Source organism: Phocoena sinus, chromosome X, assembly GCF_008692025.1.
Source record: "Phocoena sinus isolate mPhoSin1 chromosome X, mPhoSin1.pri, whole genome shotgun sequence".
In the NCBI taxonomy this organism is placed as follows: Eukaryota; Metazoa; Chordata; class Mammalia; order Artiodactyla; family Phocoenidae; genus Phocoena; species Phocoena sinus.
Window position 1 is genome coordinate 95,581,460 of NC_045784.1, and position 19,683 is coordinate 95,601,142.

The 19,683-nt window shown below is 41.0% G+C and overlaps 1 pseudogene; it reads right to left on the bottom strand.

The window, feature by feature from the left end:
* Window positions 1-18,642: 18,642 nt before the first annotated feature.
* LOC116747949 lies at window positions 18,643-19,308 on the bottom strand (annotated as a pseudogene).
* Between the last annotated feature and the right edge of the window lie 375 nt (window positions 19,309-19,683).

Sequence of the window (19,683 nt, forward strand, 5' to 3'; positions counted from 1 at the left end):
TGGGAAGTGCCTTGCTCCAGGTCAAGAGGCTAGTTTAAAGGCAGAGCCAGGACCCAAACTCAGATATGTCTGACTTCACAGTACCCTGCCTCCTCCAGCACTATTACCCTTGGTTTACAGGTACCCAGATAAATATTTATTGAGCACCTGATGTGTGCCAGATTTTGAGTCAGAGATGTTAGCTGGTTTCCGTGGGGTCACACTGCAAGCACACGTCAGGGTTTAGAGGCCCAATCTCCAGTGTATCCTCCCAGCCACAATGCCCGCTCTCATCGCAGCCCTGCACCTCAGCATTTTCCAGCGCAGTTCTGAGAAGGGGGTGATTGAGGGCTAGATAGGCAAGCTCCTTGGTGAATACTTATCGATGTGAAAAAAAGGAAAAGTCGACTCTTCCTTTGAGGATCAGTTGAACGAACTCACTAGAGCTGTGCTTCTCAAACTTGAGCCTGCATCAGGGTCACCTGGAGAGCTTGTTACAACACAGATTGCAGGGCCCCACCCCTAGAGTTTCTCATTCACTAGGACTAGAATCACATTTCTAATAAGTTTTAGGGGCCACGGATCGAGAACCACTGTTCTAGTCTATAAAATGGGTATGATAATGCTTGACTTGGTCCCTCCCTTGAGAGGGTCATCTCAAGGTTTTAGTTGAGAATGGTTTTGGACATCAGACCTCAGTTTTCTCCATCATTTTGAACGTGCAGGAACAACTTCCAAATCATATCTGCCCTTATCCTTTTTCAGAGCATTGTGGAAGAGGTTTGGAAGAAATATGAGGTCATTTAGTCTAGCCTTCTGCATCTAAGCTGGAATGTGCCTAACCTAATCCAAATATATGCCTGGAGCCTCCTACTTCTTTTGTTCATTTATTCCTGGAATGATTATGATCAGCACCTCTCTGTCTGGTCCTGTGAACTAATCACCTCTTTATCTTTTTTTTTTTTTTTTTCACCTCTTTATCTTAATTCCTCCCCTTGGATGTTTGCCGGTGGTTGTTCCCAGGGAATTTACCTGCTCTGGGCTGTGTGGGCCTAATGCCTATTGTAGTGCTTGATGCATAACAGCACTCAATGGGCATTAGCTTCCTTGCCTACAAACTGGTAATACGTCCCCATTACACAGGAGCCATCCTGGCTCCAAACCAGGGCACTGACCAGGAGATAACTGAAAAGGGAAAGTCCTCCAGGTGACAGTCTACCATATATTTCTGTAAATGGTGGTTCTCAGCCCTGGCTGTACATTAGAATCATCTGGATAACTTTTAAAACATTATGTTGCCTGGGCCCTACATCAGACCATCTGACTTCAAACCTCTGCAGCCAGGGCCCAGCCATCAGTATTTTTAGAGCTCTCCAGATGATTCTAATGTGTATCCAAGGCTGAGAACCTCTGTTAAAACCAAAGCCACTTTTCCCTTTACTCTGCCTTCTTGCCTTTTTAAGCAGAGTTTCAGAAGGGATTCAGTAAAGCAGTGGTTCTGAAACATTAGTGAGTGGGCATCAGAGTTACTGAGTCCCACAGACTTCTGACCTCACTCCCAGAGATTCTGATTGTGTAGCACTGGGGTGCCCCCTGGGAATCTGGATTTCTAAGATTCCCCCGTGGTGTGGGTGCTGCAAACCATTGGTGTTCAGGGAAGTGACGCAATTCTCTTCATCTAGTACCCCTTACCAGACAGTTGTGATGTGTGATTTTTTCTTTACCCTCAATCTCCATGACAATTTTCCAACACTGTAAGCACGTGCACACCCACACAGCTGTGTTGGGGAGAGCGACACCAAAGTTACCAAGTGTCCACTTGCAAAGACAAGTGAAAGACAAATGAGCACATGTACTCTTGGGTAATGCGAGGCAGCTAGCAGCTGAGGAAAGAGTTAAATCATTAGGTTGTTTATCTTGATTCAGTCTCTGTAGGACTCGGGCATTTGCCTCCATCTCCACCTGCCATGGTTAGAACTGTCTTCTACCATTTAAAGAGAAACAGGCTCATTGTTAAAGCACGAGGGTAAATTAGAGATCACAGGCAGCAAGAAAGCAGAACAAAACAAATCATAAGCCATTCCTAATCCAGGGCAGCAGACCAGAAAGAAGAATGTTTTGGGTTGTTTTTGAATATCTCGGTCAGCTTTAGCTAACACTGCCCAGTGCTTACAAGCTTAATTATTTGCCACAAAGATGGGGGAGGGGTGGGTAGCTAGATAGGGATGATGAGGTTGGGAGGGAACTGGTTAGTCACTCTGTTGGCTCAGAATGACTGGCAACACAGCTCGCGCGTTTGCCATCCATTCCCTCTTCTCTCCTGGATCAAAGACAAGAACAGAGGCGACAAATTAGTCCAACAGCCTCGAGACACCAATTAGATTATACCTTGCAGGGAAGCACCTCTGGGAGGTTGGAGTGTGTGTGTGTGCACGCATGTGCCTCCCCCAACAGTAACAACTTTATTAGATATTCAGTCTTTCTTACTAAATATTCTCTTGCACAGCCCAGGGTAGGGACGAGTGGGCATAACTGCTGGCCTAGCTAGGGGTACTCAGAATTCAGGGTTGGAGGCTCAATCCCGATACCTTTTCTCTTCCTGGCTCCACAGCCTCTCAGGTCCCTTCCCTCAGAATGACCACCAGCTCACCATTTTGAGAGCTTGGTCCAACCTAACCATGTATGTGCCTGTGCACGTGTGTCTGTGTGTGTGTGTGGAGAGGGAGGTGAAGATGTACTACAGCTTGTCAACCCTCTAGATTCAGACTCCTCGGATTTAGATCCCAGCTGTACATTCTATTAGCTGTACCGCCTTGAACAAATCACTTCACCACTCTAAGCCGCAGTTCTTACCTTTAAACAAGGGATACCAAAAAGAGCCTAATATAGAGTTGTTGTGAGAGTTAAGAAGTAATCCACGTAAAGCACTTAGCTTGGCACATTATAAAGACTTAATACACGTCATCTGTTGTTATCATTATCATTACTTTTATGGAAGAAAAGAGAGACTTCCGGGGCAAGCAGAGAAGCCCACAGCGGTTGGCAACATGACCTAAATGTCTGGGGCACTGTAAAACCAGTATTTTGGCCCCCCAGGATAGACTTTTCCTTGGGCGATTGCTATTAACATTATGGCCAAATGAAGCTGACTATTTAACAGGGTCTGACGTGTAAGATACTCTTGGGAAAAGGGGTTTAGAGAGTAACAATTCCAAGCAGAGAAAGGACTGGGCAGGATTTGCTTATGAGTGACCCTAAGTGGGAAGAGGCAGAGCTGACAGAGTGGACCAGTAGACAGTGAGCCTAATTCCATGGGCCTTTCTTCTTCCTTCCCTGTCCACACTCCAGCAGTGTCTGAAATACCTGCATTTCTCTGGGAATGGTCCACTTTCCTCTCTCTGGCCTTTGAGCAAACTCATTCTTGTCACACTGCCTGTTCTTTGCTTATGCTAGCCCCTCATCCTGGAACACCCTTGTACCCACCATTCACCCGGTTAACATGACTGTCTCCCTTGTTTTCTCCCTTTCCCAATCTAAGTTCAATGCCTTGCCTTCACGTTTCCACAGCCTAACAAGTTATCACTGTGCATCATAGTATCAAGTAGATGTGCTGTCCAGTACAGTAGCCATGAGCCACATGTGCTTACTGAGCACTTGAAATGTGGCTAGTCTGGAATGAGATATGTTGTAAGTGTAAAATACAAACCATTAATAATTCTGTATATCGATTACATGTTGAAATCGTATTTTGGATACCTTGGGTCAAATAAAATATATTAAAATTAATTTTATCTGTTTTTTATCTGCTTTCCTAAAGGTGGATACTAGAAAATCTAAGATGACAAATGTGGCTCACATAATACTTCTGTTGGACCACCCTGCACTGGACTGTCAGGTCCATGAGGGCAGATGCCTTGTCTGTCTTGCTTATCATGGAATCCCCATTGCCTGCCACAAAGTAGTGCTCCCTAGATATTTCTAAATAACCAAATGAAGGAATTGATCTTGTATCTGGATCTGCATTGAACCCCGGAACTTTAGCTAGATGTGTGGAATCATCTTGGATTTATTTTTCCATTCCTCTGGATGACCAGGTATTTAATTCACATTACTGGATTTCATGTCTTTAATTTCACTGATGACAGGAAGTTGTAGCTGTGGCTAAGTGATGTAATGTTGCTCCACTTACAGATTTATTATCTGTAAATCCTGCTCATGTCTGTTCAGAGAAAGTGATGTGAAGAAGAAGAAATAATTCACAAGCTAAGGGAAATTTAAAGCAAAAAAATTAATGGAGAGGTCAACAGGAGCCAAGACTATGTGGCTAAAAGAACTTGTATTAATGTTGTACTGCTGTATTAAAACTTACTACGAACTTAATGGCTTAAAACAACATAAGTTTATTAGGCAACAGTTTTTGTGGGCCAAAAGCCTGGGCACAGCATGCTTGGATTCTCTGCTCAGGGTCTCACTGCACTGAAATCAAGGTATCCAGTCAGGGCTGCCATTTCTCATCTGGGCTCGGGGCCTCTCCTAATTCCATTCAGGTTGTTGGAAGAATTTGGTTTTCTTCTGGGTGTTGCTGGTTGGGGGCTGCTCTCAGTTCCTAGAGGCTGCCCACAGTTCTTTGCCATGTAGCCCCCAAAGGCAGTTCACAAGATGAATGTCTGCTTTCTTCCAAGCCAGCTGGAGCGTATCTCTCTTCTTTCTCATCAGCCAGAGAAAAGGCTGCTTTTAAAGGGCTCATGCAATTAAGTCAGCACTACCCAGATAATCATCCTATCTTAAGGTCAGCTGATTCGGGACCTTAATTACATCTTCGATACCTTCACAGCAGTACCTACTGATAGATTAGTGTTTTATTGAACAATTGGGGGAAGGTGTGTATGCACCAGTGACTGGGAATCTTGGGAGCCCATCTTAGAATTCTGCCTACCACAAGACCTCAGACGAGGTCCTCCGCTGCTTCAGTGAGAATAAAATTGTGAGCAGAAACTTTGAGTTTACAGAAGAAGCCAGTGCCTTTAGAGCTAGAGAAGGCCTATTTAGGAAGTGGCCACAGGACCTGTGGAAGGGACTCTGAAATCAGGAAATGTCGGCACTGGAAGGCGTGTTGAAGATAATATAAAATAACCCTCCTGTTTTACGGTTGAGGATACAGAGGCCCAGAGAGTGGAAGCCTTTTGGGAGCGGTCACTGCAGCTACCTCATGTCCCCTCCATAAAATCTGTTGACTGTCGGAAGGGCTGGCAGATGGAACATTTGAAATCCGGTAAGATTAAAACCTCTCCTCCAAACTAACTTTCTCCCTTTTCCCGTGATTACCTGTATTCTGAAACAACTGACAGCCTAAAAACACTTGTATTTTTTGGGTTTTAGATAAATAAGTTTACTTTGTATTTAACAATGCAGTCCTCCTCTCATTCACATCTAACACTGAATGTACTGGTTGTTAATGTTACGAATTGTGCTAAATTTCCTGATTTTCAGATGTATATTTTTCTTTAAACCAATTGTTTAAGAGATGAGGAATTTGGGCAAAGAAGTGACTATTTCTCATTCAGGACAAAGTACAGTGATGGAATTATTTGAGAGCAGACTTTTAAGGGGAGGGATGTAGAGGCTCTGGGCCATTGAGGGCAAACAGTCTTGACAGCTTCGGATGGAAATAACCTTTGAGCCTCAGAGTCCTCTGTTCAGCTCCTTCCCCTGCCCCCAGCCAAAGGATCTGATAAGGAACACAGAAGGGAATGTAAAACCCCTGGGATCTCAAAGGAACATTACCTGAGTGACATTCTTAGGCCCAAATTTTAAAAATTCACACATACAATTTGTTCCTCCAGTGCTGACAGTACACTATCAATGTGATGAGATGAGCAAGTATTATTTTTGCAGAGGCAGAAAAAAATAAAAATGGAGTCTCTTGGGACTTTGTCAAGGACTGAATTTAAAGGTACAGCTGCCTCCTTTATTTCTTACCTTTGGATTTGGGCCGGAGCCCGATTCAGATTCGTGTCAAATCAGCTTAGGTTATTTATTGAAAATGTTTCCTTCTCATTGTTCATGTTTCCAGGGGTTCAGGCACTGAGGATAATTTTTCTATTGCAAAATAATCAGTAACCTGACTGCAGCTGACTTTTCCCACTCGTAACAGCAGTCAATTCTCAACTCTCCAGGGGATGTTTATCTAGTTGCCTGATGCTTTGGGCTACTTGCTTGATGACTTCCATTGGCTTCAGGTCTTCGCAGACTTTATCCTCCCTATTACCATCTCCACCACAGGGTCACAAGACGATAGGAGGAACTGGCAGAAAATCAGTTTACTTTCTTTTTGTTTGAAGCTTTAAGGAAAGGACTAGTAGGAGTTGGGCTAGAAACAAAGTATTGATTCTAACGGTCTGTGGGGAATTATGTCACGTCTCGCTTTCTCTTGTTCTCCTGTCTGTCCCATCCTTACATATAAATGAGAACTGACTTGGTGAATCCAAGAAACCCTTTGGATCTGCAATATTAAAGGGTGTCCGCTGCGCCAACCCACACAGTAAATGTGATAGGCAGGTAAAAAACAATAAGAAGAAAACAAACAAAAAACAATACCGAAAAACCTCCAGATGATCAGTATAGGTGCTTCTATCTAATTAACTCCTTGTAGCCAAGTCAAAAGTCAAAACTGAAGGTTCTCCACCAACCAGCGGTAAAGTAGAATATTCATAAATTTCACCACTCATACAGATATGAATGGATTTTTGCATTAAACTTTTTTTGCATTAAACTTTTTTTGCATTAACCTCTACCGTGAAACCGCCCAGACCTCAGGTTTCCCAATTCCAAACTGACTAGGGATAGAAGTGCAGAGTCTCAGTCATACGCTATTGAATGAATCTTTCACTACCACCACTATCCTCCTGTCCCCTCTTGGTGCCTCCATGCAGATGTGGAATCTAAAGGGAATATGAGCTACTGAACAGTCAAGATGATTGAATATACCTGCTCCAAGGACTAAGGCTACTGCATATGCTGTGCTTGTGACCATGTTTCATGCACATAGGATGATTAATAAAGAAAAAGAGTCCCCCATAAGGACACTAGGGGACAAGGGCCATGGAGTCAAAAGAATGATTTTCATATTTTAAAGAACTACTTACTAGCTTATTGACCTTGCGTAAGTCATTGACACATCTTGCTGGGAAAACTGAAGTCTAGGAAGGTTAGGAATACCTATTCTGCATCTCCCATAGGGTTGTTGTGAGGAATAAGTGAAATAATTATGTGAGCATGCCTGGAACTTAATGGCTATTCAATAAATATTTGTAGATTCTGAGCGATGGACCTCAGGGGTCTGGCTTCAAGAGGCCCAGGAGCTTGATGAATAGAGCTTAGGTGTACATTTTGGAGTAGACAGAAGTCGAAGGAATTAGTGAGGGAAGATACTGTATTTATACTGTAAGAATTGGATGTTCTAAGCCACACTCAGATTTCCATTTATCCCAATCCTTGGTCATAGTTGATGGAGAATAGAAATAATTTTCTAGGACTCAGATGCTCCATTAAACCATTAAAGTGCAGGCAGGGAAGAAAGAACTTCTGGTTACAGTGAAAAGCTGATTCTTCATGTGTGTACGAGGAAAGATCGAAAGTCCTACTTACCAGGCTCTCCCAAAAGCACGTTAGGAATCTCACAGAAACACAAGCTTTATGAGAAAGGGGATTTTTGTGTGGTTTTCTCACTGCTGTATATCTAGTGCATAGAAAAATACCTGGCACGTAGTAGGAACTCAATACATGTGTTGAATGAACGAATACGTACTCTCATTCATCATTCAAGATAGGACATTGTAACCAATACCTATATACTCCTTTGTATTGTAGTTGTCATGGAGTGGGACTGTGGAATCTAGAAAAGGCATGGGGATGAGAGAAAGAGAAGTTTATGGTAGTCCCAAAAGTATAACCACAAAAAGAAATTAGGTTGGTAAGGCTTTCCAACTTGGCTCAAGTTTTCAGGAAAAGAGAAAAAAGTGTTAATTGCCATGGGATTTACTGGAAGTAATATTTCACTGGAGCAACATTAACGATGAAATTTACCAACAGCAAGACTAGCGTTTTCTACCATTTGTGTAGTCTGATTTCAACACAGCGAAGCCCTCCATGAAACCCATCCTTGGGGGCTGAGGAAGATTTGTTACAAACAGGACTTAGATACTTAAAAATTCTTTACTATCTTCTTTCTTCTTGGCCTTGTCTTTGCAGTTCTCCTACCTGTCACTGAAATCTGTTCCCAACCTCCAGCCTCTGGTGGGTTTCTCACAGTCCTTGGCAGGTGCTTCTGACAAGGATCCTGATTCTGTGACATATGGCCATATTGGTACTAGAACGGCCAGATCCTGGTGAGCAGGTCCTAGGCTCCTGTGAAAAAGTCTAAAAGGTTTCCTGTCAGAGACAGAAGTTGTCTGGTTTCTTCTTGTCTCTGGATCCTTGTGTCAGCCTCTCCTATTCTGACCCCTTCCTTGGACTTGCCTTGCCATGTAGCTTCTGGACTCTTCTATTGGTTACTTTCCTGGCTCCGATCTGTTATTTTATTCTGACCTTCAGTTTCCGTAAACTCCCTGGAAGTGGACTATTTTCTTGACGTGTCCCTATATTTTGGTTCTATAATCTACCTTACTCTACAGCTATAGTTCCATGTTTTTCTGTAGATCATGGCTCCTTTGCCTGATAACCCTTGATACTCCAAACCCTGCCTAAGCTCCCACAGAGGGGAAAATGCAAGGTAGGACCAGTCCGAACAAAAGATAATTTGCAAAGGGAGTGAGGGCAGTTTCAACTAGTGATTGTACATCTTCCCCCTATTTAAAGACCTAGGGACATGGTTTCCTCAATCTCTAGAAATCTCTTCCATAGGAATTCTGGTCTCGGAAACTTCATTCAATCTAGAAGTTCTTAAAAAAATGAACCCTACTTTATTGGAGATGCTGGTCCATCTCTGAGCAGAAAGGAACTGATGAATCCCCAAGTCCTATTTCCCCAGATGAGGTAACAGTTTCCCCCATCCCTGCTGTGATGGTTAATTTTGTGTCAACTTGACTGGACCACGGGTGCCCAGGTATTTGGTCAAATATTATTCTGAGTGTATCCGTAAGGGTATTTTTGAATGAGATTAACATTTGAATCGGTAGGCTGAGTAAAGCAGATTGTCTTCCCTAATGTGAGTGGCCCTCATCCAATCCGTTGAAGGCCTGAACAGAATAAAAAGGCTGACCCTCCCCTGAGGAGGAGAGAACCCCTCCTGCCCAACTACTTGAGCAGGACGTAGGCCTTCACCTGCCTTTAGACTTAAACTGAAACGTTGGCTCTTCTTGTGCCTCAAGACTGCCCAGCTTTTGGACCAGAACTTAAACATTGGCTCTTCTGGTTCTCAGGCCTTTGGACTTGGATTGGAACTATACCATTGGCTTTCCTAGGTTTTCACCTTGCTAACCCATCCTGCAGATGTTGGAACTTCTCAGGCTCTATAATTATGTGACCCAATTTCTCATAACCTCCCCCTCTCTCCCCCTCTCTCCCCCTCTCTCCCCCTCTCTCCCCCTCTCTCCCCCTCTCTCCCCCTCTCTCCCCCTCTCTCCCCCTCTCTCCCTCTCTCTCCCCCTCTCTCTCCCCCTCTCCCCCTCTCCCCCCTCCCCCTCTCCCCCCTCCCCCCCTCCACACACCCCTTAATTATCTTACTGTGTTTCTTTCTCTGGAGAACCCTGACTAATATATCTGCCCTTCCACATTGGCTGCTCCATGAAGAACAAGAGAAAAGATGGAAGAAAATTTCAAGCAGTCTTATCATACTTGAGAAAATATTTCAAATCAGGGTGATTTTGGAGAAAGGAAGCCTTATTAAGAATTAAGAGACCAAAGTTGTAATCCTGATTCAAATAATTTATTTGTGGCATGACTTTCAATACGTCATCTCCCTTGTATTACTCCCATTTTATAGTGAGATAAACTGCTGTAATGAACACGCATCCTACACCTATACCATAGGTTGTTCTAATGAATGCTCAGGGCATACCGATGCCATGGTTATGCTATAAAAAGTCAAGCAACTCAATCATTGTTACTGAGCAATAATAGCAACTCCCAATATATTTTTTTACTTTTAACCAAGAACAATTTGTTATAATCTTTTCTGATGCTAATTATACCAAAGGCAACGTGAATCCCTTGCTTTGTTTTGTGTCCTTTAAATAGAAATAGAGATACAATGTCTCCTAGGAAGAATGGTTTTTGTGACCATGACAATTCAACAGAATTATGTGCAGGAAATGGGTACCCAGATATTATGAAAAAAGTCTAGCCACACATAATCAAAAAGCCCTGTAAATTATGGTATATCAGTATATGGGATAAGATTTGATATTTTATTCCAAGCTTGCTGTTGGAGATAAAAGCAAGAATTAGCTGACCGTGCCAATTGTCGAAACGGCAGCTTATTAGGGCTCATATCAAAGCTGAATCCTCCAGTACTGATGCCAGTATGAAAGGGTCAATAGGAAAAGATTCTGTCCGAATAGGAATAAAAAAGTTTTCTGAGTAGGAGACATAGGTCCACAAGGAATGGCTGGAAAAACATTCTTGATGCATCCGTGTCCCTGCACCTTTACTCATGACTGTACCTCTGCCAGGACGCCCTCCTCCTTCCAACTCCTGAAACCCTCCCCAAAGGCCATAACCCAGTTTAAGTCCAACCTCCCCTAGGAAGCAGCCCCATATGTACCACAGGCCCCTGTGATTGTGCCCACCCACATAATTTTTCTCCAGCACTTATTTGGCATTTAGCAACAGCAGAAATACCACAAGGCAAAATGTATTCTCCTCTCTTCAGTACTTCATGACTTGGCTACCAACACTTGCAGCAAAACCTTGGACGGATTGCTGGATGCATCTGGACCTCCATTTCTTCATCTTTGAAATGAAAAATTTGGATCCAAGCTGTGGTTTTCAGTCTTTCTTTTACTTATGAAACCCTTTCTACTAATAAAATCTGTAGAACTCCAATATACAACATTGAGACAAAAAAGGGAGCTTCTTTCAAAAAAATAAGCCTGTGGATCTAGAGCCTTCTGAGTGCAAAAAATCCCCCTATGGCCCTTCTTAATGTCAGTTTGAGGCCCTTCTGTGGAACCCTTGAAAGCTCTATGAAAGAGTGTGAAAACCACTGAACTCTATGATCTCTAAAGAACTTTTCCAGCCTCTGTAGTGTATGTTTCTATGTGCACATGTGGAGTCTTGGCTGGACTGCAAGCATCTTGAGGGCAGTGATCATGTATGACATTGGGTCTCTAGATTTCATATTGTCTGTGGAGAGAAGGTGCTACATTAAGATATGTAGGCCAAAGAGGAGCATGAACTCCCCTGGAGGCATTTGGTCTTCTGTTCAATAGTCTGAAGAAGTTTTTGCCTATTTCTTGGACTAGGGAGATGAACTCAATACGCTACCACACTCTGTCCTTAACCTTGAGACTTTGAATCTGCCCTTTAAATAACCTTCCCTAAGTTTTGGCCTCCTAGAAGCTCTACCCATGGTAGTATTCATAGATTGCTTGATTTACTAGGTAAAGACAATTCAAGTCTCCTTGGACTCACCTCTAACTGATGTAATTTGAGAGATAGATAGATCTCATTTCCTTTAGGAGAAGAGGAGTGTATGTATGTGTATGTGCCACACGTATACATATATGTGAAGTTTTTTGTTATGTTTCATCTTTCAAAGCAAAGGGATCAAAGCTTAACTAAGTTGCTTTGAAAATAGGAGAAAATGCCCTCAGCCCTGAAAGTAGACTATGTTGATATTTCAGACCAAATAACAAAATTCTCTTTTCTAGGTCCCCTTTTATGATTACTTTAAAAATATTCCATACCAAAGAATTCATCATCGTATCTCTGAATATAGGTTGATTCATTGTATCAACATAGTGACTATTATATACTCATTTTATTTGCATAGTCTAATTATTCTATGCATATAAAATCAGAGGCTTACTTTCAGAGAGAATAAACCTTAGAAAATGCCAACAAGGGGGACTTCCCTGGTGGTCCAGTGGCTAAGACTCCGTGCTCCCAATGCAGGGGGCCCAGGTTCGATCCCTGGTCAGGGAACTATATCCCACATGCATGCTGTAACTAAAGATCCTGCATGCTGCAACTAAAGAGCCCGCATGCAGCAACGAAGATCCTGCACACAGCAACGAAGATCTTTCATGCCACAACTAAGACCCAGCGCAGCCTAAATAAATAAATATTTAAGAAAATGCCAACAAGGAATTATATAGAATCTCCATCCTAGGTGCTGGGCTTAAGTCATTCTAACATTAAATAAACTAGTTGACCTCTTGAAGTCTCTCAAATAGCCTAATGTCCATGACTCTTCTTACTAGCAAAGGCTGTGACTTGTCCTTCAGCTTTAGTGATTAGTTTCATGTAAGTTTAAAACTGGAAGGGATAGTCGAGCCCACACTCCTCCATTCATTATATGGGAACAGGCCCAGAAAGATGGTGGGCTAGTTAGCAGAAAAGCTAGGGCTAAACTCAGTGTTTCTAACTTTTAATTTGTTGTATTTTCCACTGACAAGAGCCTCTTATCCTTCAGCTTTTAAATTGAGCCATATTGATAGGAGCCTACATAATGTAATGTAGGGGGCCCTTAAATGGTAATTTGAATGAAAAGAAATGTAGAATAATGATTCATTTTCATGACAGTCTCATCTTTAAAAGGAGTCCCTTTCTGTAAAATAGGGTAGAATTTTATGTGATAGGAAGAGGGAGGGAATGAACATTTATGAGTTGTTGACTATGTGCTTGGCGTTGTGCTAAGCACTTTACATGTATTTATCTTGCATAATACACAAAACAACCCTACGAGGTAAGTATTATTCATTATAAGTGAGAATTCCAATTCTCAGAGAAGGAAAGTGACTTGCCTAAGGTCCATAGCTAGTGAGGAGGAGATCTGGGAATTGAACAAACATCTGTATGGATCTATACCCACATTCTTTTTTTTTTTTTTTTTTTTGTGGTATGCGGGCCTCTCACTGTTGTGGCCTCTCCCATTGCGGAGCGCAGGCTCAGCGGCCATGGTTCACGGGCCCAGCCGCTCCGCGGAATGTGGGATCTTCCCGGACCGGGGCACGAACCCGTGTCCCCTGCATTGGCAGGCGGACTCTCAACCACTGCCCCACCAGGGAAGCCCTATACCCACATTCTTATTAGTCACTATAGCATTCTGAACCCTAGAACCTCCTGAGGAGGATAAGAAAACCATTACTCTTCTTGTTCAAATGATTTCATTGTTATTCATTCCCCAGCTGAGCTTCCTTTTGCTCATGGGATGTGGATACCTTTGGTTTCTTATGGGGCCAATAGAAAGGGCAAGGATTCTGGGATGAAATTGTTCAGCATCCTTTCTGTCATTCTGCTGATCTCTCTGCGAGGAATATGCTTTTATCCCTCCTCATGCAGGATGTTTTACCAGGTGAAAAAGCATTGCTTTGAATACTCGTCTTCATCACCTGGTATAATTGTTTTGGTATCTTTTGTAATTGAAGGTTTGGTTTATTATCCTTCTTCATCAACCAACTCTAATTACTTTTTTTGGAGGGGGAGTGAAGTGGGAGGGAGAAGTCATCTGTAATTTGATTGAAGAAAAATAACTAGCATCAAGTATCTACTGTGTGCTGGCATGTGCTGGGTACTTTGTATCTACCTCACTTAACCTTCACAATAATCTTTCAGAGTTATATATTCACATTTAAGAGAAAGGAAAACTGTGGTTTGAAATGGCTAAGTAAATAACATGAGGTCACATGGCTATTAAGGGGCAGAGTTGGGATTTGAACTCAGGTCTGTTTCACTCTAAAATCCAAGGTCTTGGACTTCCCTGGTGGCACAGTGGTTAAGAATCCGCCTGCCCATGCAGGGGACACGGGTTCAAGCCCTGGTCCGGGAAGATCCCACATGCCGCGGAGCAACTAAGCTCGTGTGCCACAACTACTGAAGCCCACAAGCCCTAGAGCCTGTGCACCGCAACTACTGAGCCCATGTGCCATAACTACTGAAGCTTGCGTGCCTAGAGCCTGTGCTCTGCAACAAGAGAAGCCACCACAAATAAGAAGCCCACACACCGCAACGAAGAGTAGCCCCCGCTCGCTGCAACTAGAGAAAGCCCACGTACAGCAACAAAGACCCAATGCAGCTAAATAAATAAATAAAATAAAAATAAAGTCCAAGGTCTATTCTACTATAATACTCAACCTTCATTTAAAACACAGTTATTGCCTTCTACAAGTATCTAGGCAAACTGAGAAATCTCAGTCTTGCTCAATTATCTCTCAGTCCTGGCTCCCCGTCTCTGAAGTTTCCCCTGCAGTCGAATGAACACAATCTACCACCTTTTTCAGAAAGAAAAAAATGCAGAAAGCACAGCTTCCTGACATGGACTTGAAGGATTATTTCCTGTTTCTTCCTGTCCCTGCCCTGAATGAAAGGTCTGGATATACCTCTCCTGCCTCTAGTCAAGTCAAGGACAGGCACCTGGGTGTGTCATCTTGGCTACAAAAAGTCGGATGGCGTTTTTATTGTCATTTTAACTGCAAGCATTTCCTCTAACCTCCTGTTTCCAATTCCTGCATCTGCTAATTGACTAATTTTGTTTTCAGTTTTCTGAAGCTTGTGTATTCTTAATTATGTTAATAGGGATAAACTATTTAGAAGATTAACATTTAAAACACATACTGGGCACCAGCAAAGTTTTAAAAAAATAATTTATTGAGGTACAATTCACATAACATAAAATTAACCATCTTAATGTGAGCAATTCAGTGGCATTTAACACATTCTCAATGTTGGGCAACTAGCACTTCTACCTAGTTCTGAAACATTTCCATCACTACAGAGTAAAACCCCTAATCCGTAAAGCAATTTCTCGTCATTTGCACCCTGCCACCTCCACCCCAGCCCCTGGCTAATACCAGTCTGCGTTCTGTCTCAATGGATTTACGTATTCTGGATATTTCATACAAATGGAATCATAAAATATGTGACCTTATTTTTGTCTGGCTTCTTTCACATAGCATAATGTTTTCAAGGTTCATCCACACTGTAGCATTTATTAGTACTTCATTGCTTTTCTATGGACAAGTGATATTCCATTGTATGTATATACCACAATTTCTTTATCCATAAATTCCGTTGGTGGACATTTGGGCTGTTAACACCTTTTGACTGTTGTGACTAGTGCTGTTATGAACATGTGTATACATATACTTGCTTTGGGACCTGTTTTCGATTATTTTAGGTATATACCTAAGGATAGAATGTAGGTTTATATTGCCATTCCGTTCTCTGTTTAACTTTTAGAGGAAACACCAAACAATTTTCCAAAATGGCTGAAACATTTTACATTCTCATCAGCAGTGTACAAGAGTTCCAATTTCTCCACATTTGCCAACACTTCTGATTCTCCTTTTTATATTATGAGGTATCCTAATGGCTGTGAAGTTCCTTATTGTGGTTTTGAATTTCGTTTCCCTAATGACTAATGATGTTAAGCATCTTTTCATGTGCTTCTTGTCCGTTTGTTTATCTTCTTTGGAGAAATGTATATTCAAGTCCTTTGCTCATTTTAAATTGGGTTTTTATCTTTTTGTTGTTGACTTGCAATAGTTCTCTATATATTCTGGATACAAACCCTTATTTGGTATATGATTTGCAAACACTTTCTCTAATTTTGTAGGTTATCTTGTCCACTTTTTGATAATGGCCTTTGATGACATAAGTCTTTAATTTTGATGAAATCCAGTTTATCCATTTTTTCTTTTGTTGCTTATATTTTTTGTATAATATCTAAAAATCATTGTGAAAGTCAAGGTCATGAAGATCTACCCATATTATTTCTTCTATGAATTTTTATGGTTTTAACTCTTATCTTTAGATTGTTGATCTATGTTGAGTTAATTTTTTTTTTTTTTTTTTTTTTTTTTGCGGTACACAGGCCTCTCACCGCTGTGGCTTCGCCCGTTGCGGAGCACAGGCTCCGGACGCGCAGGCTCAGCGGCCATGGCTCACGGGCCCAGCCACTCCGCGGCATGTGGGATCTTCCCGTACCGGGGCACGAACCCGTGTCCCCTGCATCGGCAGGCGGACTCTCAACCACTGCGCCACCAGGGAAGCCCTGTTGAGTTAATTTTGATATATGGTGTGAAATAAGGATCCAGTTTCATTCTTTTGCACGTGGATATCTAGCTGTCCCAGCACCATTTGTCGAAGAGACTACTCTTTTTCCATTGAATGGTCTTGACATCATGTCACAAATCAATTGGCCATAGTGGTTTATTTATTTATTCATTTTTGATAATTAAAACAATTTATTGTGAAGGGTTATAACATATGTATCAGTAATGACAGTACTATGTAACATATGATAATAATAGCACAAAGCAGGGCCAAGGTATAAATGGAATTGCATTGCTGCAAGATACTTACTTTATCCATGAAGTAGTACAATATTTTTTTAATTTGCATTTTTTGCAGTTTTTATTGAAGTATAGTTGATTTACAATGTTATATTAGTTTCAGGTATACAACACAGTAGTTCATTATTTTTATAGATTATATTCTATTTAAAGTTATTATAGAATATTGGCTGTATCCCCTTTGCTGTATATTATACCCTTGTATCTTATTTATTTTATACCTAGTAGTTTGTACCTCATAATCCCCTTCCCCTATCATGACCCTCCCCTCACCACTCTCCCACTGGTAACCACTAGTTTGTTCTCTATATCTATGAGTCTGTTTCTGTTTTGTTATATTCATTCATTTGTTTTATTTTTTAGATTCCACATGTAAGTGAAACACAGTATTTGTCTTTCTCTGTCTGACTTAACTTCACTAAGCATGATACAGGTACATACATGTTGGAAATGGCAAAATTTCATCTTTTTTATGGCTGAGTAATATTCCATTGTGTGTGTGTGTGTGTGTGTGTGTGTGTGTGTGTGTGTGTGTATGTATTTATCATATATCAATCACATCTTCTTTATCCATACACCTATTGATAGACACTTAGGTTGCTTCCACATCTTAGCTATTATAAATAATTCTGCTATGAACATTGCATTGCATGTATCTTTTTGTATTAGTGTTTTCATTTTCTTCAGATACATACCCAGGAGTGGAATTGCTGGATCATATTGTAGTTTTATTTTTAATTTCTTGAGGAAACTTTATACTGTTTTCCACAGTGGCTGTACCAATTTACATTCCCCCAACAGTGAACTAAATTTTCCCCTTCTCTACTTTCTCACTAATATTTATTATATTTATTTTCTTTTTGATAATAGCCATTCTGAAAGGTGTGAGGTGATATTTCATTGAGGTTTTGATTTGCCTTTCCCTGATGATTAGTGATGTTGAGCATCTTTTCATGTGCCTGTTAGCTATCTGTATGTCTTCTTTGGAAAAAATGTCTATTCAGGTCTTTTGTCCATTTTTTAATCGCATTGTTTGGTTTTTTTTTATATTGAGTTGTATGTGCTCTTTATATATTTTGGATATTAACTCTTTATCAGATAAATCATTGGGAAATAACTTCTCTTGTTTAGTAGGTTGTCATTTTATTTTGTTGATGGTTTCCTTCACTGTGCAATGCTTTTAAATATAATTAGGTCCCATTTGTTTATTTTTGCTTTTGTTTCCTTTGCCTGAAGCAACAGATCCAAAAAATATCGATAAGACACGTCAAAGAGTATACTGCCTATGTTTTATTCAAGGAATTTTATGGTTTCCAGTCTTACATTTAGGTCTTTAATGCATTTTGAGTTTATTTTTGTATATGGTATGAGAAAATGTTCTAATTTCATTCTATTATATGTAGCTGTCCAGTTTTCTCAACAGTACATATTGAAGAGACTGTCTTTTCCCCAATTGTATATTTTTGCATCCTTTGTCATAGATTAATTGATAATATGTGAGGGGGGTTATTTCTGAGCTCTCTATTTTGTTTCCTTGATCTATGTGTCTGTTTTTGTGTCAGTTCCACACTGTTTTGATTACTGTGGCTTTGTAGTATAGTTTGAAGTCAGGGAGCATGATATCTCCAGCTTTGTTCTTTTTTTTCTCAAGATTGCTTTGGCTATTTTCAGCCTTCTGTGGTTTCATACAAATTTTAGGATTATTTGTTCTAGTTCTGTGAAAAATGTCATGGGTATTTTGTTAGGGATTGCATTAACTTTGTAGATTGCTTTGGATAGTATTTTTTTAATGCATGTTCCTTTATATTTTATTTACCATAAACATTAAGAGAATACAGCAAACACTGGAGAAAGACTTTTGAATAATTTTTGATATAAAGTTTAAGACTTAAAATTATGATTGCTACACCCACCCACCCCAATTCAACATGCAGGTATCATTTATTTCCAGATACAGTGATTCTAGAGCATTGCACTCACTTGATAGTTTTATAACAGTATCCTTGCCCTGTAACTTAAAACAATTTCACAAACTGTGTACAATCATGGTATACTACCATCATTCAGAGAGTTCCCCCAAATGAATATATTCACACAATATTATATTAAAATGTAAGTTTTTAGAACATCATCTTCATAAGCCAAACCACAAAAACCCAGGTTCTAGTTTTAAATGTGTTTATGAAGACTGCTGCTGAGCTCAAAGCATGCAGATGTTCATGACCACCTAGATGACGCTGGATATTGAAACTTCTTCAGTAGGTCCAATGATGCAATTTTTCACTCATCCCAGGTATCTCCATATTTGTTTACTTTGACTTGGGCAATATGATCAGTAATACCAGTGGGAGTAGATTCATTCATAGAAGCACTGAATGGAGTTGGCTCATAATGAGGAAGCATCTCTTTTTCTATATTGTCTGCTGCTGGGGTTGTCACAAAAGATAAATGACCCCTCATGTTTGAGTCATATTTTGACTTCTGAGAATAGTGCCCAGTTGGTGAAGATCGTCATGCCTGTCCTGATCATAAAGCTTCTCCAGGAGGGGAATTCTCAAGATTCTTTAACTTCTCTTGGCAAGTTTTCACATAGGAAAGCTTTCCAGCAAAGTATCCCATGATGCAAGCAAATATGTTTAGGGATGGAACCATATTTGGGATGACCTGAAAGGATTCATCTGGACCAGAAGCTTTCATCATTGCCTTCTGCAAAGACTCTTCTTTCTTCCTCTGTTGGAATGTAATCAGTCCTTATGTGGGGAATTGGTCTTGGAACTTCTGTATTTGTCTCTTGAAAATCAGCCCTCCCATTCATCTTTCCTCCAAATGACACCAGTGGGTGAGACAGCAAACCTTGGTGACCAGGGGCAGAAGGCCCAGAGGGGACCCGAGAGGGCTCAGTGGGGATGGGAGGGCAGGAGACACGCAGGACCACGGAGTTGGGGGGTGGGGAGCAGTCAATGACACGACCGCCTAGAAGTCACCCAGATACAGGCTCAAAATGACCATGACCTGGAAGCACTGGTGATGTACGGGAGGAAATCGCTTTGGATAGTATTAACAATATTAATTCTTCCAATCCATGAACATGGGATATCCTTCCATTTATATGTATCATCTTCCATTTCCTTCATCAATGTCTTATAGTTTTTGAAGTATAGGTCTTTTACCTCCTTGGCTAAGTTTATTG